This window comes from Vipera berus (genome assembly GCF_964194415.1).
Source record: "Vipera berus genome assembly, chromosome: 1".
NCBI lineage: Eukaryota > Metazoa > Chordata > Lepidosauria > Squamata > Viperidae > Vipera > Vipera berus.
The window spans coordinates 169,243,242-169,260,678 of record NC_138202.1 but is presented as its reverse complement, the minus strand read 5'-3'; the positions used below and the strand labels follow the sequence as shown (position 1 = coordinate 169,260,678).

General features: G+C 40.7%; 1 long non-coding RNA gene across 1 annotated transcript in view; it reads left to right on the top strand.

Moving 5' to 3' along the window:
• The first annotated feature begins 15,139 nt into the window (after positions 1–15,139).
• Positions 15,140–17,437, top strand: part of LOC308659947 — a 40,300-nt gene continuing 38,002 nt past the window's right edge. The window contains exon 1 of the long non-coding RNA XR_014024650.1: positions 15,140–15,232. This is a non-coding gene — a long non-coding RNA (uncharacterized lncRNA). The remainder of the gene's footprint in view (positions 15,233–17,437) is intronic.

The following is a 17,437-nucleotide window of genomic DNA, read 5'->3' as shown; positions in this document are numbered from 1 at the left end:
CCCTGGCCAAGGCTATAATCTCAGATGCATCATATGGTATCAAGCCCATGGACAGCACAGGATTGCTTTGTGAGGGGTTCAAATCTTTTTATTTTTGATGAATGCCTAAACTATGGATTTTTGGATTCTAGATGGACACCATACAACTTCTGACTAGTTTCAAAATAGAATATGCACTGTAGTTCTCTGAAACTTCCACCCTTCAACAAACACAAACATGAACAAATTGGCTTTCTGACACTGGAAATAAAGATACTGTAGTAGTTGGCCTTGCACATTACAAACCAATAAAACAAGTTCAGTGTGTTAGATTGCTTCATCTGTTTGTCAGTATTTAGGAAATACAACACTCTAGGATAATCTGCTCCATTAAGAAAATAGTATGCTAACAAAACTGTAATGTCTAACAAGTTCTATGACTGAAATGCTGTTGGGTAGCGTCTGTTGTATTGAGTTAATTGCAGAATGACTGTCATTACATGTTTTGTCTGCTGCACTACTGCCTTGACTTGTCATTCAAAATATACAAGAGTTTTTCTCCCTGTTCATTAATTATTATTTAGAAATTTAATAAGTATTTGTCTTAGCGGTAGGATTTTCTCAGACTAATGATGAAAGGTAGTATGTAATGATTAATGACTAGAAATGTGGCTACTAGTTTTTTCATCTTTGGTTCTTTCTACAATCTACATCAACAACTTTGGGAGATACATGAAGTAAGTGCATTCTCCCCCAAGCTGGCTTTGTATCTTAGGCAGAACTAGAATTCATAGTCTTAGGGCAGGCAGGCAGGCTGTGAATATAAAAGGGGCAAGCCTTGCATTGTGAAGCAAGGTGCCCGGTGTCTGGTGCCCTCATTGCTACACCACACTGACTTTTCTATAGTATTATAGACTTTATCAAACGTATGTATTGTTTTTATTATTATTATTTTTAAAATTCCGTTTCTACATTGAACAGTGTGTTGTCTAGGTATATAAGTTTTAAAATATAATCATCACATTTATAATAATCTTATCAAAATACAATCATATACTAAAAATAGCCATCAAATTGTTAAAAATAGCATTACCCTCATTAACATTAGTTATATAACAATCAAAGTATTTACTAATCCATTATAAATCTTGCTCACATAATGCACATATTCTCATATTTCCAACTTTCTAACCTTGGTTTTTATTTTATTTTATTTTTTATTTTAATTCCATTTATATCCCGCCCTTCTCCGAAGACTCAGGGCGGCTTACAAGCTTAGCAGTAGCCTTCATTCTATGTATATGCCTGCTTATTAGGGCTTTCACACACACCCCAAGCGGCATTATTACAAAGTCAGCTTATTGCCCCCAACAATCTGGGTCCTCATTTTACCTACCTGGGAAGGATGGAAGGCTGAGTCAACCTTGAGCCTGGTGGGATGCGAACCTGCACTAATTGCAGGCAGCTGGTGTTACTTAAGGAGGCATTAGCCCACTGCTCCACCAAGGCTCTCTATCAGCTAACCATTGGTAAAATAGGTCCCATGTCATATAATATTCCATTACTTTTTCTGTAACCTATCCATTTCTGCACATTCCAGTATTTTTTAAATTACCGTATATACTTGAGTATAAGCCGAATTTTTCAGCCCACTTTTTGGGCTGAAAAATTCCACTTCGGCTTATACTCCAGTCAACAAAAAAAACTTACCGAGGACTTGTGCGCGGCCGAGGCTTTGGTGCTTCTGGGATCGCGCGCACCTCTCCCAAGCCACCGCCGTCCGGAGACCTGCCGAAGTTTGGGGAGGTTTGGGGAGGTGCGCGCCTCCCCAAACCTCCCCAAACGTCGGCAGGTCTCCGGACCTCCGCGCCCTGCCTGCCTGCTTCTTTCCGCTGCGGAAAGAAGCAGGCAGGCAGGGCGCGGAGGTCCAGAGAACTGCCGATGTTTGGGGAGGTTTGGGCACCTCCCCAAACCTCCCCAAACGTCGGCAGGTCTCCGGACTTCCGCGCCCTGCCTGCCTGCTTCTTTCCGCAGCGGAAAGAAGCAGGCAGGCAGGGCGCGGAGGTCCAGAGACCTGCCGACGTTTGGGGAGGTTTGGGGAGGTGCGCGCGCACCTCCCCAAACTTCGGCAGGTCTCCGGACGGCGGCGGCTTGGGAGAGGTGCACACGATCCTGGAAGCACCGAAGCCTCGGCCGCGCGCAAGTCCTCGGTAAGCTCCGGGCGGTCACTTGCTTCGCGTCTCCTGAGGGAAGGGGGGGCGACGAGCGGGCGTGTTTCCTCGCCTGCTGGGCGCCGCGATTTGCCCGGGGAACGCGCGGGCCCCGAATGGCAGCGTGGAGCGAGGAAGCGGACAGCCAGGGCTTCCCCGAGAGCCGCGGCCACACAGGGTATTCCTGTGTATTCAGGCTTGCAAAATGGCGGATCGAGCCTCTGCTGGCGGCAGAGGCTTGCAGAGCGCGGATCCAGCCTCCGCCGGCGGCAGAGGCTTGCAGAACGGCGGATCGGCTTATACTCGAGTCAATAACTTTTTCCAGTTTTTGGGGGTGAAATTGGGGGTCTCGGCTTATACTCGAGTCGGCTTATACTCAAGTATATACGGTATATTCTCCTCTGTAGTAGTTTCTTCATTTTTCCAAAATTGTAATTTCCTGGTAACATGCCCAGTAAGAATATCTCTGGTTTTAGATCTATATGTTGTTTTATCATTGCTTTCAACCATACATGTATTTTATTCCAATATTTTTTTGCTTTGGGGCATGTCCAACATATTCCAACATTTAGCAGATTTATCTTTATACATATTCATTCGCTAGTCTAGCAGGTGAAAAATGCCATCTGTAGAACATTTTATAAAGATTTTCTTTATACCCTGTTGACATTATAGTTTCTGTCCCACAGTTTCTTCCATTTTACTTAATTCTATTGTATAGCCAAAATTCTGAGCTCATATTACCATTGTCTCCTTTATTTGTTCCTCTTCCAATTTAGTACATAGTAAATAATTGTATATCCTTTTAATTAATTTCTCGTCTATCCCTATTAGAATCTGATCCAATTCAGTTGGTTCTTTATAAAAGCCATATACCGGTAACTTCCTGTCTTTTTCATATCTGGATTATATCTGTAACTGTGGCCACCATGATAAGTCAATCCCTAGTCTATTAAGTTCTCGTTTAGTTTTAAGTTCCCCCTTTTCATATATCATTGTATCTTATAATTTTTTCCATATTAATTACAATCAGGTGTATTAACGCCTCCATTGTAGATAACCAGACTGGTATTTTCAAATACTGTTGTTTTTTAAATTTTGTCCATACCAGCAGTAATGCATTCCTAATATAATGTCTTTGAAAGTAGCTATGCGTATCACTCTTCCCATACTGTACCATGGAACAAGTACAATAATCTTGGCAATATATTCATCTTAATCGTAGTTATTCTATCCAACAAGGACAGTAGGTTTTTCCAATTTTTCAAATCTACTTTAATTTACGCCTTCAATTTATCATAGTTATCTTCTTTAATAGTCACACATCTTGCTGTTAATTGAACTCCTAGATATTTAACTTCCTTTGCAATCTGCATACCCATCATTGCAAATTCTCTTTTCTGTTTATCCATTAAGTTTTTAATTAATATTTTGGTTTTCTCTTTGTTTATTTTCAATCCTGCCACTGCACTGTATTCTTCTATTTTCTCAGTTTAGGTCCTGTTTCTTGTGGTTCTTCTAAAATAAACACCAAATCATCAGCAAATGCTTGTAGTTTATACTCCTTTATTTTCATGTGTTTTATTACACTGTCTTGCCTAATATTTCTGTTTAATACCTCTAAAGTTAAAACAACAATGGAGATAGGGGACCTCCTTGCCTTGTACCCTTAGTTATATTAAAGTTCTCTATTAGATCCCCATTTATAACCACCTTTGCTGTTTGTTTATAATATATTGCCTTAATTGTGTTAATAAATTTCTCTCCAAAGTCCATATAGTTAATTGTAAAAGCATAAATTGCCAGTTCACATTGTCAAATGCCTTCTCTGCATCAAGGAAGATCAGTGCCATTTGCTTTCTAGGGTGCATCCAATAGTATTCCAATGCATTCAAGTTCATCCGCATATTATTTCTAATTTGCCTCTTAGGTGGAAATCTATTTTTATATATGTATAAATATTTTATTAATTTTCTATTTTCACAAACAAGTGCTCCATAAACAACGTGTTGACTGAGTCCGTTAATAATTCGGTGATGCATATAAGTTTTTCCAACTAAGTCCAATTTTACACATGCCAATACATTTTCTCTTCTGGTAATAACAATTTTTCACATTAGGCAATGATCTATGTGTATTTATTGTTATAATCCCATATTTCAGAAGGCCTAGGAGTGGCTCTCTGTGTTTCTTGCTTGTTCATCCACCCTACCACGCAAATCACTTCCTGCAATGAAGACATGACCTGAGCATTTCTGCATGCCAAACCCATGCTAAATTCCTGCATTATCACTCTCTCAAAACAGTATCTTGCTAAGGACAGAATAGTTTTAAAATTTGTCAAGTCATACCAATTACTCACAATTATGTGAGTAAACTCTAGAGGAGAGTTGAAGAACACTGACTCATCAAAATGAGCAATTGTAATTACAGTTAAGATTGGCTTTCCACCACTGAAAGATGGTTGGCAATTTTCATACTTTCCTTTTGCAGTTCCTTGCCTTACATAGCATCCACAGGATTTGGTGGTCAGGTTTTGACATTTTCCTGCATGTTCCACCCCATTTATGTGTGAGTAGAAAATCTTCAGGTACAAATGGGACAAGGCTTGTGACACATCACTGCCATGTGCTTTCAGCATTTTGCCTCCCTGTAGATATCATCCTTCAGAAATTCTGACTTGGTGTTGGCTGGATCAGTTCACTTCAGAGAAGATGGAGCGGTTGAAAGCCTTCCTGTAATTTACTCACCTGTCCACCTCAAAGTTTACCTATCAAGCTTTCATAAAGAGCGTTCGCTTGGTATTCTAGACATACAGTAGGTATCTGCAGGTTTCTGCATAATGAAAAAAATGGCTGATGTGAAAGAATATTATATGCAAACCTAGTCCTTTTGCATTCATGTTCTGATGTGAGACAAGGGTGTCAGTCATGGGATTTGTCTTGTGGCATTATGTGTGCATTTTCACTTCCCTGTTCCCTTGCAGAGGCTTATGAATCTGGAGCTATTAATTTCTCCTGACACGGGTAGCTATTTAATGTTAAAACCTGCATAAGTCCAAGTTAAGTGTTTTTAAAGGCATTGTTTTTGTTTCCCTTAAAATGAAGAAGTCAAGCATTATATGGTTTTTCTTCTCAACATTCTCCTCGATTAAATCTTCCTTGTGATTAATATCAAATCAGGGATAGTTGAGTTTCATGGGCCTTCCTGTAAAGGAAAAAGTAGATGGCAAAGTAACTCAGGATGCAGATCATGTTCGGTCCAGCTCAGGTTCATCACCCAAGGTAGCAAAGTTATTCCTTATGTAATATGCTTAGGGAGGTTGATTGAATGGTGAAAAATTACAATTTGCCATGGCATGCAAAAGTAATTCATGACCAAGGCGTAGCTTCCTCTTCTCTGTGAATGGTGGCTCTAACCTGAATTGGGTCCTTGAATACTTACACACAACAGGAAAGAAAACAAAAAGTGCTGCTGTATGATCCAAAACTTAAAGGTGACTCAGTGATGCTTTTGAAGAAGAATTAAAGCTACATCCAGTTGTAATTGACAGAGAGATTTAAATATTCCACCTGGAATTTGTTCATAATTAAGAAGTCACAAGAAGTCTAGTGGAACACTAGACTTCTCACCTGGGAGGCTGTTCCATGAAGTCATAGGCTATGCTGTATACTGAATGTATTTTATTAATCTGTAACTTTGCAGGAAAAAAACCAAACCAAAACAAAATCAGTATAAATTTCCAGCAAGCAAGCAAGCTGTGAGCTCTGAATGCTAAATAATGGCATGCCTTTGTACCAGTAACATAATCTGATTAGCATACTTAGGAACTTACATTAGGTATGTGCAAGCATACATTGCCTTAACCCAAAGGTGTCAAACTCGCAATGTTACGTGATGTGTCGCAACGCATTGCGACTTTTTTTCTATTGCCGGCAATGGGGTGGGCATGGTTTGCTTACATACATTTTGACACAAATGGTAGTTTTATATGAAATTCTGTGAACACAACCCAATTTAACTTAGAATCTCCTTGAATGGTAATGTCAAAAAATATCCAGTGTGAACATTATCTTCATCTAACTTTTTATTGTTTTGTGTTTGTGCAATTAAATTATCTCTGTGCTCCATAAGACTTGTCTATAGCGCACTTCAGCTTTAATGTTCAAATTCTCAAGAGCTTTGGGGTCTTTGCATAAGTTGTGAAATATCACAACTCTAAACAACAACGTGTACTCAGAAGAAAATTCATACAAATGTAGCAATCCATGCTGTGAATTTTCCTCAATACAAATGTAGCAATCCATGCTGTGAATTTTCCTCAACTACTGTAAACATTTTTGTAGGTCCCTTATTGTCAGAGAAGATGGGATAATGGGGTCTAGTAACAATTGGAAGGTCACAGATTCTGCATTCTTACTTAGATTCATAAAAAGGCACATTCACAATTGGAAGAATTCCCAAATAGACATATATATCATACAGCTGGTCCTTGCTTAATTACCTCTCATTCAATTGGTTGCAGCATCCCACAGTTACGTGATTGTGATCTGGGCACTTGGCACCTGGCTCATAATTACAATGTCACAACATTCTGCAGTCACATGTTTGCCATTGGTGACCTCTGCTGGTTTTCTACAAGCAAAGTCAACGGGGAAGCTGACAGGAGATTGCAAATGGCAACCACAGGATGTCTTTGCTAAATGAACTACAGTATGGTATTTTACCTAATGACAGCAAATAGATGTGCCGGACTTTTCATCACTATGCACCACTTTCCATGGTCTCGTGTGTTGCATTTTACAACCACATCAATTAGCGAAGGCAATACTGGTCCCAAATGCTTCTGGATGTGACAATTTTTACATTTTCATCTGGATAGATCAGATGCAAGTTTTACTGACAGGGTAGGAAAGAGAATTGTAGCGTTTTTTTCCCCCCAGACCAAATTATATTTGCCAAAACTCCTACGCAGCAATTAGAAATATAAGAGATCTGTCTTCCTTTCCAGCTGGACAATTTATCTTGTTCTTTAAGATGAATTAAAGAATATTTTGTGTATGTTCTGAAAATGTTCTTGCTGAAATTCAGAAACGGTCTGTTTCTCCTGGATTTGAATCAAAGAGTGAAAGTATCCCATAATATTATTTATAAGTATCACAAGGCTTAACATAAACCAGAAAATTAAGGAACTCTAACCAGTGATTCCCCTTCATGGATTACTGCCTTGTCATGGTGAAGGGGCTTGCGTAATTCAATGAAGCTATGAGCTATGCCGTGCAGGGCCACCCAAGACGGAAAGGTCATAGCAGAGAGTTCTGACAAAACGTGATCCACTGGAGAAGGAAATGGCAACCCACTCCAGTATCTTTGCCATGAAAACCCTATGGACAGTACCAAAAGGCAAAACGATATGACACTAGAAGATGAGCCCCTTAGGTCGGAAGGCGTCCAATATGCTACTGGGGAAGAGCAGAGGGCTAGTACTAGTAGCGCCAGAAAGAATGAAGCGACTGGGCCAAAGCCGAAAGGATGCTTAGCTGTGGATGTGTCTGGTGGTGAAAGGAAAGTCCGATGCTGTAAAGATTTTTTCTCCATAGGAACCTGGAATGTAAGATCCATGAATCAAGGAAAGCTGGACATGGTCAAACAAGAGATGACAAGACTGAACATTGACATCTTAGGTATCAGTGAACTAAAATGGACAAGAATGGATGAATTTAATTCAGATGACCATCAGGTATACTACTGCGGGCAAGAATCCCTCAGAAGAAATGGAGTAGCCTTCATAGTCAATAAAAGAGTAGGAAAAACAATACTGGGATACAATCCTCAAAATGACAGAATGATCTCAGTTCGAATCCAAGGCAAACCATTCAATATCACAGTAGTCCAAATCTATGCCCCAACCACCAGTGCTGAAGAGAATGAAATTGACCGGTTCTATGAAGCCCTACAGCACCTTATAGAACTAACACCAAAAAATGATGTCCTTATCATCATGGGGGATTGGAATGCTAAAGTAGGAAGCCAAAAGATAACCGGAATAACAGGCAAGTTTGGCCTTGGAGTACAAAATGAAGCAGGGCACAGGCTGATAGAATTTTGTCAAGAGAATATGATGGTCATAGCAAACACTCTTTTCCAACAACCCAAGAGACGGTTTTACACATGGACATTACCAGACAGTCAACACAGAAATCAGATTGACTATGTGCTCTGCAGCCAAAGATGGAGAAGATCTATACAGTCAGTAAAAACAAGACCATGAGCTGACTGTGGCTCAGAGCATGAGCTTCTCATTGCAAAGTTTAGGCTTAAACTGAAGAAAGTAGGGAAAAGCACTAGGCCAGTCAGGTATGAATTAAATCATATCCCTGTTGAATATACAGTAGAGGTGACAAATAGATTTAAGGAATTAGATCTGATAGACAGAGTGCCTGAAGAATATGGACAGAGGTTCGCAACATTGTACAACAGGTACTTCTGCTTCACTGACTATGGTAAAGCCTTTGATTGTGTGGATCATAACAAACTGTGGCAAGTTCTTAAAGAGATGGGAGTACCAGACCATCTTATTTGTCTCTTGAGAAACCTATATGTGGGCCAAGAAGCAACAGTGAGAACTGGAGACGGAACCACTGATTGGTTCAAAATTGGGAAAGGAGTCCGGCAAGGCTGTATACTGTCGCCTTGCCTATTTAACTTATATGCAGAGCACATCATGAGAAAGGCAAGGCTAGATGAATCAAAAGTTGGAATTAAGATTGCCGGAAGAAATATCAACAACCTAAGATATGCAGATGATACCACTCTAATGGCAGAAAGTGAAGGAGAACTAAAGAGCCTCTTGTTGCGGGTGAAAAAGGAGAGTGCAAAAGTTGGGTTGAAACTTAACATTAAGAAAACCAAAATCATGGCATCCAGCCCTCTCAATTCCTGGCAAATAGATGGGGAAGAAATGGATGTAGTGACAGATTTTATTTTCCTGGGCTTCAAGATCACTGCAGATGGGGAGTGTAGCCAAGAAATTAAAAGACACTTGCTCCTCGGGAGGAAAGCCATGGCAAATCTAGACAGCACACTAAAAAGCAGAGACATCACTCTGTCAACAAAAGTGCGTATAGTCAAGGCTATAGTCTTCCCAGTTGCAATGTATGGCAGTGAAAGTTGGATCATAAAAAGTTGGATCATAAAAAAGGCTGAGTGCCAAAGAATTGAGGCTTTTGAACTGTGGTACTGGAGAAGACTCCTGTGAGTCCCTTGGACTGCAAGACGATCAAACCGGTCAGTCCTAGAGGAGATCAACCCTGACTGCTCTTTAGAAGGCCAGATTCTGAAGCTAAAACTCAAATACTTTGGCCACCTAATGAAAAGGAAGGACTCATTGGAGAAGAGCCTAATGCTGGGAAAGATTGAGGGCAATAGAATGGATGGAGTCACTGAAACAGTAGGCGTGAGCTTAAATGGACTCCAGAAGATGGAGTCCATTTAAGGAAGGCCTGGAGGAACGTTGTCCATAGGGTCGCGATGGGTCGGACACGACTTCGCAGCTAACAACAACAACAAACCAGTGATGTTTCTATTTTACAAGTCAAAACAGTTCATTGACTGTAAAACTTTGAATTTGTGAAAGATGCCAATCACTTAGTTGCATTTCTTAATCCCTCCCTGTAATCCATGCATTCTACTACTCTACATGTGACTGCAGCTCTGAAGTAGCTACGCATTTACAGATATGTAGAAAGGTGTGGGAGAAAGCATGTCAAATTTATTCAAGTGTAGAACTTGCTGTACTCGGTAACATGTTGCTCTTGTGGACATCTATACTCTTCCTGTTGAAAACTGTCATTGTTTTAGAAAAAGAATCTGACACTGTATCTGGAATCTGAGTTATGATTTTCATTTAGTGATATTGGGACTGTAAGGCATCACTCATCTACAATTCTTCCTTATTTTAAGTTCTCAGGCTTAGACTCTAAAAGGAAAAGGGTTCTGTTATTGGATGGATGGGATCTCCTAGAACTGAACCCAATGTCACAGTAGGTTCTGAATTATCGTTTCTGCACCCAAGACCTTGATGATCTGTCTAGTCAAAACTTTCCTTCATCAGTCCTTTTCACACTTCTTCATTGGAACTAAAGTGATTGAACAGCATAGAAGTAAATGAAGTAAACCAGTTGTTCTCAACCTGTGGTCCGCGGACCCCTGGGCCTCCACGATGTTCTCACAGGGGGTCTGCGAAGGCTTGAAGAAATATTATGATTTAAATCTTGGATTAAGTCTTAATTTTCTGTGGCCACAAAATGTATTTAAAGGCGGTCCGGGGTGAAGAAAAGGTTGAGAACCACTGAAGAAAATGATAGAATAAAAATTGGTTACCTGATTTTTCTTTTCATGAATTGCTTAGTTTTTCCCCTATCGCTACACAGCACGAATCCAAAACATTTGCCCAAGTCTGCCATTTTTAAATACCCAGGAATTCTTTTGACTTACTTGATTTCTTTTGCCAAAGATGGTAGGCTTCTGCCACATGGATCCAGAGGATATATCCACTTTGCTGTTAGATCTAGAGTGAGGATGAAAAGAAAAATGAACAGTGAGCAAATATTCACTCCCCCTAATAACTACTTTATGCCATGTCCTCGAGACATTGCCTTCACCTGATCCCCACCCGCACTTTAACCAGGTTAAATCCACTTTTCACTCTTCCTGTTTTAAACCGGCAATTTGCTTCATCTCCCCCCCCCAACAAGTTTCACTCTGGAGATAATCTAGGATACCTAACTGTGGGTAGGACCACATTAGACTGCTATGGGCCACCCCTCCTCTCCTCGGGCTGCTGGGCATTTCCAGGCCATTTTCTCTTGTGTTGTAGGACAGAGGCATCTTCGCATGTAAAACCTAAATGGCATTTTCAAGGGAGCACTGATCTTTTGCTGCAGAAGAGCTGAAATTAGGCCAGGAAAAGAGCTAGGGTGCTGCCAGCTATGTCTTAACAGAATAACAGGGGCTTTGGAAGTTTTTTAGTCCAAACCCCTGCTCAAGCAGGATACCATTTCAGACAAATGGCTGTCCAATCTCTTCTTAAAAGCCTCTAGTGATGATGCACCCACAACTTCTGAAGGCAAGTTGTTCCACTGATTGTTCTCCTTAGTTCTAGATTGCTCCTCTCCTTGATTAGTTTCTGTCCATTGCTTCTTGTCTTGCCTTCAGGTGCTTTGGACAATAGCTTGACTCCTTCTTCTTTGTGGCAGCCACTCAGATATTGGAACACTGCTATCATGTCATCCCTAGTCCCTCTTTTCACTAGACTAGAAATACCCAATTCCTGCAATTGTTCTTCATTTAGTCTGCAGCATCCTAATCATTTTTATTGCTCTTTTCTGGACTCTTTCCAGAGTTTCTACATTTTTTTTATAAAATGGTATATTATACAATTATTATATAACAACCATATTATAATATTAATAATAATACATAATAATATAATTATACACCATATTATAATATTATAATAATGATGTATAATATAGTGTATTGCCAGTTCTATCTTCATTTGATTATAGTACAGGTATTCTGCTACTACTCACCCAATGGAGAGTCGCTGTACTTTATGTATGGCTGTATTTTTATTATTTTTATGGCTTGAAAGAGTGGAACCATTTTACCCAGTTCATTCTGGTTCCATGGCCAGTTCCAGGTGCTGCCAGCCTTGAGGAAAAACTGGATTCGCTGCCAGTCCAGAGGAATCCAAGTTGCGAATGGAGCTTGCTCACCGTAGATTTTTTTTTCTTCCCCCTTCAACATGAGACTTTTCAGCTAGTCTAGTTTTGGGCACAGATTTAGTATTGTTTCAGAAAAGGAATAAACTTAATAAAACAGGTCTACTGCCTTTCTAGAAATAACCAGTTGATAGGAGAAAGGTATGGAAAATATTATGCCTATGACCTGTTTGCTAGACACTTGGGAGGTAGCTAAATACACCATTTCAAGTATCTGGTCTAGTCATCTCTCTCCCACCTCACAGCTTCATTACTATTTGCAGAAGAGGGTTTTGCTGGCAAATGACATGCCAGTTTACTACAACATGACTATCTGGTTCTACCTAGAAACATTCTTCCTGTACTGTATATGGGCATGATACTGCAGTAACTGAATAAATACAAAAGGTTTCAGCAGCAAAAGATGCATCTTTTTGTTGATCGGTCAGTGCACTAATGTTATACCATAACAACAACAAAAAACCCCATGATATCATGGTGCATAAGCATATTGTGCTGGGTTTTTTTAATTAAAAAAAGCAAAGTTTTTCTTTCTTCTTTTTTTTCTCTAGGTGGTGCTTTTCTAAAAAGTTCAGGTAGCTGAGTTGGTGCTCAGAGATTGCAAAGCTTGTGACTCAAGTTCCTGTTATGAAGCTAGAAAGTGCCCACACAGCAAACTTAACAGTGAGTGAAATAGAAGAATCAGCTAATTCTGCAAAGCAGTTCCCAGGCTCTGCTGAGCTGGCCAGCAACAATATTTGGATGACCATGTGAAGACACAGATCGTGCCTGAGTTGCTAACCTGGTTTTCAACCCATAATTACCAGACTTTTAATTCACTATTTATTTGTCCCTATCTTAGGCCATGCAGTACCAGATGCTGAATTTTTGATTCAACTGAATAATAAGAACAAGAATAGCAACATTCCTGTGCCATTTTCTTTACAGAAAATTCCAATTGTTTCTCACTGCAATGATTTTGTAAAACACTGCTGATGATATTTTCTCCATTTAATGTATGCTATCCTGCCTCTTGATGACACTTCTACATTCACACTGGCTGACAAATCTAAAAAGCCATCAATTATGACATTGGACATACATTTACAGAATAAGATTTTATATTGTGTTTTGGCATTTCAGATTCTAAAACCTGCAGGTGGACAACACATTACAGCAATGTTTTGAAACATTGTTCCCTGAGACCCTATTAGGGATCTGTGAAATCAAAATTATTTGCTAGCCTATACTGAAAAACAATAAAATATTAAATCCCATCAAAGAATTGTGAGACATAGTCACGGTGAATATGTCAATTTTAATTTTAAGTATGGTAAATATAGATAAATTATTATTTATTATTTATTATATATGATTATCTGGACCCATACCAATCGGGCTTCAGGACCGGGTACAGCACGGAGACGGCATTGGTTGCGCTGGTGAATGATCTCTGCCGGGCTCGGGATAGGGGTTGTTCCTCTGTCCTAGTCCTATTAGACCTCTCAGCAGCTTTTGATACCATCGACCATGGTATCCTACTGCGACGTCTCAGGGGGTTGGGAGTGGGAGGCACTGTTTTGCGGTGGTTCTCCTCCTACCTCCTGGGCCGCTCGCAGTCGGTGTTGACGGGAGGGCAGAAGTCTGCCTCGAGGCCTCTCGTTTGTGGAGTTCCTCAGGGGTCGGTCCTCTCTCCCCTCTTGTTCAACATCTATATGAAGCTGTTGGGTGAGCTCATTCGTGGTTTCGGAGTGGGGTATCATCAGTATGCTGATGATACCCAGCTTTTTCTTTCCACCCCGAACCAACCCAGTGATGCCCTCGACGTGATGTCCCGTTGCCTGGAAGCGGTCCGGGTTTGGATGGGGAGAAACAGGCTTCATCTCAATCCTGCCAAGACTGAGTGGCTGTGCATACCGGCATCTCAGACTAACCAATCTTTTCCATCGTTAACTATGGGGGGTGAGGTGTTACCCCCTGTTGATAGGGCCCGCAACTTGGGTGTCCTCCTGGATTCACGGCTCAGTTTGGAAGATCATATAGGAGCCGTGGCCAGGGGGGCTTTTGCCCAGGTTCGCCTGGTGCGCCAGTTACGGCCCTATCTGGACCGAGATGTGCTACGCACAGTCACCCATGCACTCGTGACCTCCCGGATAGACTACTGCAATGCTCTCTACATGGGGCTGCCCCTGAGGACCACTCGGAGGCTTCAGCTGGTGCAGAATGCAGCCGCGCGAGTTGTGATGGGAGTCTCCTGATACTCCCATGTAACACCTCTTCTCCGCGAGCTGCATTGGCTTCCGGTTGCCCTCCGAGTGAGATTCAAGGTGCTGGTGATGACCTATAAAGCCCTAAATGGCATGGGCCCGGATTATCTAAGGGAACACCTGCTGCCAGCGTCAATTTCCCATCGGCCTGTGCGCTCCCACAGGGGGGGTCTCCTCAGGATACCGCCGTTCAAGGATTGTCGACGGGCGATCCACAGGGGGAGGGTGTTCTCTGTGGGCGCGCCTGCCCTATGGAATCAACTGCCAACGGAACTCCGGACTGCCCCCGACCTTCGTTCATTTCGCCGGGACCTAAAAACCTGGCTCTTTGAGCTATCTGGTCTGGACTGAGGGGTTTAATGTTTTTAAATTGTGATTTAATTTTTGCGGCTAGACTTAATTTAATTTTATTTTAATTTTATATTGGATTGTTTTTAAATTTTGCCTTGTAAACCGCCCTAAGTCCTTTGGGAATAGGGCGGTATATAAACCAAATAAATAAATAAATAAATAAAAAATACCACTCTTTAGGAGTGGGATTAAGATGTTTATTAATATGTTAGTAAAATACATTTATTAAAATCAGTTAAAATTCTGAAAGTATGGAGCAAGCTTGTACTTTCTCCAGAACTTTTCATTAAGTTGAGGAGTGCATTTTGGCTATACCAGAAAATGCTAAAAGAATGAATTAGTACATAGAAGCAGGGCTTTTTTTTGTCATAGAATGCACCGGAATGGAGTTCTGGCACCTTTTTCTAATGAATTTTCCAGAGTTGCGTTCTTTTTCTACTGTTTCCCTTCCTATCCTTGTTTGTTTTTGAAAATGCCTTGCTGGCGGTACGATGCGAGCGGGGTCCCCTCTGCCGCTATCTGCCTTCTCTAGGAGGAACCATGAGGCACCGGAGCACCATAGCCAGAGCACGGCTTGATTGGCTGGGTCGGACTGTGTGGTGTGGAAGCCGATGGTGGCGGTGGAAGACACATAAACATGGAGGCCGTCTTTCACGAGAGGGTGAGCGAGGCTTTTGCCTTCCCTTACAGAAGGTGGGGTATGTGTGAGGTTAAAAAGAGGCAAAGCGAGAGGAAAGAAAGGTGGCTTGTGTGGAAGCTTGCCCGACAGCAAAACATTGCTGTTTCAGTTCCTTGGGTAGTTCAAAGGCTGGGATGTCTACGAAAATCTCTTTTTAGTCTTTTATACTTTATATTGAAATTGCAGAGGGGAAAAATAAGAATAAAGCCAATGTCTTTTGATTTGGAGGTATTATTATTAATAATATATATTAACTATGTATTGGTCAGATGTAAAGGTAGACCTACAGTACGAGGTTTAATCAGATCTATTTATTAAATTGGGTTTAACTTAAAGGTAAATTAAAAGTAATCTGTTCACTGACAAAGTTTCAACTTTAATTTGTTTCAAGTCAATATCCATATCCAAATGTAAATTTTTCCACCTTGTTTGACAATTTTAAAAAAATAATTCAATCTTTTACAAGCAACCATTTTTTTTATTGGGCCAATTTCATTCCACACAGAAAACTGACATTTCCACTCATTAAACTAAATGGGTGTGCCAGTGGTAAATGTCCCAAAAGATTAATAAAATGCCTTAAAGCCACACAATGCATGGTAACATTAATAGTGTTAATTTACCTTGAACAAAATCCTAGTCTTTTAGATATACTAAAAATTGAAGGGTTTTTTTTTCAACTACAAAGGTAAACCTTGTAGGGTAGGCAAGATGGGTTGTATGACGGGTGTGAGTTCTGGCACTTTTTTTTTTTTTACAAAAGAAGCACTGCACATAGAAGAATTAGGAAGTAATGCTGAGTCACCAACTACAATAGAGCTAATTGTAATAAAAAACAATATAAATTTAGCCAAAAGAAGAAAAAATGTTAAGCTCTATTGTGCTTATTCCCAAGTAAATTGGTATAAGATTACAGCCTCAGAAAATGTATTGCTTAACTTGGATCTGAATCTGAAATTTTTCAATGCATAATCTTAGTCACTATTATGCAACAGAAGGCGTTAAACAAGCAAATTTCTTTAAAAATTACCTGAGAAGCACTTAAAGTCATTTATGTTAAATGGTAGGCAAACAAGCAATAATAACATTAAAATATGTTCTATTTGAGTGTGAAAGAAACTTTACAAAGCTTTAGGCCTGCTGCCTCAGCTTTCCTTCAAATGGAAACCCCAATACATCCCTTCTGTCAATCAACCACAGCCCCAATGGTCCCAACCAAGTAAAATGTCAGGTAACTATGAGAGGATAGAATGACTTGTGGTGGGATTTCAGCCATGAAACACATGCTCTCTCTGAATGTGCACCTGGTACTCAATAAATTCTTTAATGACAGATGGCATGAGATTTTTTTCTTTTCTGAAATACTGAAGCACTAAGAGTATCTATAATGTAGATCAGCAGTCCCCAACCATTGTGGCTTGGTGGCCTGTCTGGAGGGGGAGGGGGGAGAGAGAGAGGGAAACTAGGCCACTACCTGGTGCGTGCAGGTCAATTTGCATGAGCGGCGGCCCACACACATGCGTACACAGCTCGATTTGTGCATGTTGAGGTGCGTCTGCATGTGCGCTGGCCTGCCGCTCGCACAAGTTGAGCTGTGGGTGTGTGCGAGCATGCCAGCCTGCTGCTCATGCAGCTCGGTTCCCAACTAGGCCACGGCCTGGTAGTGGGCTGCAGCCTGAGGGTGGGGAACTCTGATATAGATGACATTTTCCCCCCAAAATACCTTCTTCTGTTGCAATTTCCAAGACCAATTATTAAGATCTCTCTCTCTCTCTCCAAATAGACTCTTTCCCACCCTGCTCATAATGATACACTAATACCAACACACAACATGAATAGTATATAATGAGTTAAAAAAGCAGTGTCTCCAATATAAACAAATAAGAAAGTTGGTTAGAAAGATTACAAAAAGGTAGGGAAAACTTAAAAAGTCTTCCTCACCTGACATGCAAAAAGACAAGAAAAAGGAAAGGAGACCTGTTTCTCCATAATAAACAGGATGACTTTTTAAAAACACATCTTCTAAAGCAGGGGTCTCCAAACCTGGCAACTTGTGGACTTCAACTCCCAGAATGGCTGGCTGAAGGAAGTGATCTGTGCCAACTTTCAAAAAATTAGCCTGGAGTTCCAGAATGGAATTGGGAATCCGGATCCCATAGCATTGTGCCAACACAAAAGTCAGGAAAA